Source organism: Macrobrachium rosenbergii, chromosome 36 (genome assembly GCF_040412425.1).
Source record: "Macrobrachium rosenbergii isolate ZJJX-2024 chromosome 36, ASM4041242v1, whole genome shotgun sequence".
In the NCBI taxonomy this organism is placed as follows: domain Eukaryota; kingdom Metazoa; phylum Arthropoda; class Malacostraca; order Decapoda; family Palaemonidae; genus Macrobrachium; species Macrobrachium rosenbergii.
The window spans coordinates 9,240,418-9,245,696 of NC_089776.1; the positions used below are offsets into that span (position 1 = coordinate 9,240,418).

The following is a 5,279-nucleotide window of genomic DNA, read 5'->3' on the forward strand; positions in this document are numbered from 1 at the left end:
CTTCACATACCAAAACCAGATTTGGAAAATCATTCTTATAATCTGATAATCTACTCACTTCAGTCGAGGAAAGATGGATAATTACAGCTTTAAGTCCTCAGTTACTCGGGGCCTTATCCTCATCTTTCCACCTCCCCTTCCCCTGTTCCCCCCTTCCCCGACCCCCTTCCTAAGAATTTCCAATCCAAGTCCCTCCTCCCTCTCTCTCTCTCTCTCTCTCTCTCTCTCTCTCTCTCTCTCTCTCTCTATTCCACCCCAACAACTAACTATTCCGACCGGCGCTTCTTCCGTTCGTGTACAGAGAAATTTGCCCAAATCTCTCTGTCACCACTTGGCTTATCTCTCGTTTCACGGCCACCCCCTGGGAGCCATGACCCTGCCCATACACCACCCATGCCCCAAACAGACCTTATCATCGATGCCGCATACCCTCTCCCCCTCAACCCCTCCCCAAACCGAAAATTCCGTAGATTCCCAGACATTCTTGTTCTTATCAGTCCGTGGGAGTATTGGGCGACAATGCCTCATCTACCACAGTCATTAGGAAAGGAGGTGGGCTCTCTCTCTCTCTCTGGGGCATGCCCAATACCCCAGAATACCCCAGTACCCCGGGTGAATAATGCCTTCCTGACTGACATGCGCGGTCCAGAGAGATCAGGAGGAATGATTTAGACAGGTTACCTGCGTGTCCCGAAAATGCGTATTTTTTTTTTTTTTTTCGTAAGGGGAATGTAAATACTTTGGTCTTTTGTATTTTTTGCTTTCTGGCTCTGTTCTGGTTTCTGTTGTGTGCATAAGCACATACTTCTGCGCACACACACACACATGGACACAGTGTATGTATACACACACATATATATACATATATATATATATACATACATATATATATATATATATATATATATATATATATATATATATATATATATATATATATATATATATATATATGTGTGTGTGTGTGTGTGTGTGTGTATATGAGCTCCTAAAATACCGTAGTTATAGATAAACTCGCTTCCTAAAATATTAAGTGAGCTTAGGCTCAGTAATATTTACACAAATATATTTTACAGCCACGTACGGAGACATATTAATGTATATTCTGAGTTCAAAGTGTTTCACTAACCCCTATGCAATCCCGGCGTGCATTCCCTTGCAACCGCTCTCCCTCACTCCTTGCAATATGCCGTCGGCAGCAATCTGCATTTCCTTGCCAAGGTACACCAAACTTTTCGTTTTTCGTTTTTAATTTTCTTTTTTATTTTTGCTTCTCTTAAACTCCGTTTGTGGTCCGCCTCGCTTGCTGTACTGATGCATTCAGGCTAATATCTTTGAGTTTATTGAATTAATTGGTTATAGTATGTATACACATATACATGTATGTATATATATACACATATCACACATAACCACAGAAGGTCAGTGGCTTGGAAATAAAGTCGAAACCGGTCAGGACCTACACCCTGTTTCTTATTTTTCACCTGTGGTTATGTGTGATAAATGAATCACGTACAAAATTGATAATAATCATATGCACATATATACATATATATAAATACATACATATATATATATACACATATAGATACAAGGGTTGAATATCACTGTAACTTATAACATTCACAGATATTCACAGTCAGCTCAAAAAGAATATGCTATTTACACCCTGATGTTAAACTGTTTGTGGAAGTGGCCAAGTATGGGCAATGACATACCCATCTGGGTATCTTCGAAGAGCCCATACTTCTAAGGAACAATAATTCTTACTTAATATATAATATTATATATATGTATATATAAAGTAAGACTACACACACACATATATATATATATATATATATATATATATATATATATATATATATATATATATATATATATATATATACATACTGCATATATATGTATATGTATGTATTTGTATTTATACATATTGTTTTATCTAAGCTTAATTGCACGCTTGTTCTATTTTAGTGTATCACTATTCTTAGACGTTGGCTTAACTACAATTTACATTATTTTTTTTTCGTTAAAAATGCAGTTCGCGCCTGTTAAAAAAATACATTAGCTGTTGATTTAGTCGAATGTTTAAACCCGAGTATTCAGATAACTTTGCCCTCTCTCTCTCTCTCTCTCTCTCTCTCTCTCTCTCTCTCTCTCTCTCTCTCTCTCTCTCATTTATGAATCCTTTAAACAAGTTGTCGTAAGAGAACTCTAATAATGAATGTTGAAAATAGAGATAAGAAGACGAGGAGATTTCTCTCTCTCTCTCTCTCTCTCTCTCTCTCATTTCTCAAATCTTTCTCTAACAATAAGTCGTAACAGAATTCCAATAATGCATGTTGAAAATAAATAAAGTTAAGGAGACGAGGAAAGATTTCTCTCTCTCTCTCTCTCTCTCTCTCTCTCTCTCTCTCTCTCTCTCTCTCTCTCTCATATTATTACAAAGTTGCTAGATCACTTTGTTATCAGAGTTAGAAAGGAATTATTATCCTGAATGTCCTGTTTTTAAAGCGAATAACTCATGTGATTATAAGTCACATCGCATATATAACTAGAATAACTGTTATCTACTGCTTACATTTCTTGAGAGAGAGAGAGAGAGAGAGAGAGAGAGAGAGAGAGAGAGAGAGAGAGAGAGAGAGAGAAACTTTCCTCGTTCCTTTATCTTTATTTATTTTCAACATGCATTATTGGAGTTCTGTTACGACTTATTGTTAGAAGACTCATAAATGAGAGAGAGAGAGAGAGAGAGAGAGAGAGAGAGAGAGAGAGAGAGAGAGAGAGAGAGAGAGAGAGAGAGAGTTATTTGAAACTCGGGTTTAAAAATTTGATTAAATCAACAGCTAATGTATTTTTTTTAAGTGGAGCGAACTTTATTTTTAACGAAAAAATAATGTAAATTGTAGTTAAGCCAACGTCTAAGAACAGTGATACACTAAAACGAAACAAGTGTACAATTAAGCTTAGATAAAACAATATGTGTAAATAAATGAATGGATAATAATATACTGAACGCTGGGAACCATATACATACATGCATATATATGTATACACACATATATATATATACATATATATAATCACTATTTCTCCATTCCATTACATTTATGTTATTCACCATCATCATCTCATCATCATCTCCATCATCATCATCATCACCATCACCATATGACCTTGCAATTATTCACCATCCCGCGTCACCATAAAAATAAAAACCTCATTTACTGACCTCTACATTTTATCTACTCCACATATATAAAAGGATGGGGGGGAGACGGGGTGGGGGTTGGGGGTGGTGGGCGGGGGCATTAGGTCAAGTGGCACCAGAGGCTGATGTGTTTGTGTGTTCATGTGTACGTGTGTGTGATGACGTCATTATCCCATTACCCATTGGCACTTTTCTTGGCACTGGGCATGCTCTCGGTGCCAAGTCTTGTGAGGAGGAGGAGGAGGAGGAGGAGGAGGAGGAGGAGGAGGAGGAGGAGGAGGAGGGCAGGAGATAAGAGAGGGGAATAAAAATAAAAGTGGGAGACATGGAAACAGGTAGAGAAATGATGAAGGTCAGGGTGCGAGAGAGAGAGAGAGAGAGAGAGAGAGAGAGAGAGAGAGAGAGAGAGAGAGAGAGAGAGAGGGAAGATCACTGAGGTGAAAGAGAAACAGTTAAAAGAAAATGATGAAGATGAGTGTGAGAGAGAGAGAGAGAGAGAGAGAGAGAGAGAGAGAGAGAGAGAGAGAGAGAGAGAGAGAGAGAGAGAGAGAGAGAGAGAGAGAGAGGAGTGGTGGAAGAAGCATTTACGTGAAAGAGAAACAGTTAAAAGAAAATTATGAAGATTAGTGTGATGTAGATAGTAAGAGAGAGAGAGAGAGAGAGAGAGAGAGAGAGAGAGAGAGAGAGAGAGAGAGTGTAGGAAGATCACTGAGGTCGAAGAGAAACAGTTAAATAAAATGATGAAGGTTAGTGTGATGTAGATAGAGAGAGAGAGATAATAATAATAATAATTTAGTATTATTATTATTATTATTATTATTATTATTATTATTAACTATTTTTTATTATTATTATTAACTATTTTTCATCTATATCCATTCTTGTTATTATTAATTTTCTTAGTAGACATATTAATAATTATTAATAGTATCAATAGTAGTAATGTTAATATTACTATTAGTACTATCCGCCAATACACAATATCGAGGTATCACAAAATATTGTGAATATGTTCTCCTAATGTGAATTACGAGGGACCTACCCTTTAGAGATTTTGTTCATATTACGACTTAAACAATATAGAATACAATGTAGTATTTAGGCCAAAGGCCTTCTTGGACCTCTACTGAGAAGTTGCTTCCAATTTCTATCAAAATTAATAAAAGATATTTCTTTCAGCTTCTATTAGAAGTGTGTAAGATATCACTTTCAAATTCTTGCGCAAATTGGTAAAAATATTCCTGTCAATTTCTCTTAGAATTTTACAAGGACATTCCCTTTTAACTTCTGTTAAAATCTTTCAAAATAAACTTTTTGTTCTAAAATTACTTTCAAATTCTTGCACAAATTGATAAAAATATTTCTGTCAATTTCTCTTCACATTTTACAATGACAATGCCTTTAACTTCTGTTATTTTCTTCAAAACACTGTCAGAAGTGTGCAAGATATTACTTTCAACTCCTTGCACAAGTTAATAGAAATATTCCTGTCAGTTACTTTTAGAATTTTGCAAAGATATCGCCTTTAACTTCTGTTGAAACCTTACGTCAACATATAACCGTGATTTTTGTCCATCCCCTCAGATAATGGCGTCTCCTTGGCTGTGCAAAATGTGGTCTTCTTTCTAGTAAGTGAGATTTGACTTTGTATTCTTCCTCTGAATACAACTGAATACACTAATTAACCATTCTTACGAATAGACAACGTTCGTGAACTGTGGTCCTGTATTCACGTAAATGTTTTAATGGATGTTTGTGAATGTTGGCAAGATTTTCTGGAAAGCATATAAGAAACATACTGTATAATATGTGCATAAACAATCACGTTAAATTTGCATAGTAAATGTGCAACAAAAGGTAGTAAAGGTAAAAGAGAGAGAGAGAGAGAGAGAGAGAGAGAGAGAGAGAGAGAGAGAGAGAGAAAGAGAGAGAGAGAGAGCATGAAATCTAAGGGTCTAGGTAGAGAGAGAATAGTAGAGAAATGAGAAGAGAGAGAGAGAGAGAGAGAGAGAGAGAGAGAGAGAGCGTGGGGCCTAGGTAAGAATAGTATGAAATGGAAGAGAGA

The 5,279-nt window shown here is 36.3% G+C and overlaps 1 long non-coding RNA gene across 1 annotated transcript in view; it reads left to right on the forward strand.

Moving 5' to 3' along the window:
* Positions 1-4,875, forward strand: part of LOC136856606 (uncharacterized) — a 109,577-nt gene extending 104,702 nt beyond the window's left edge. Inside the window, exon 4 of the long non-coding RNA XR_010858419.1 lies at positions 4,799-4,875. This is a non-coding gene — a long non-coding RNA (uncharacterized lncRNA). The remainder of the gene's footprint in view (positions 1-4,798) is intronic.
* The last annotated feature ends 404 nt before the right edge of the window (positions 4,876-5,279 follow it).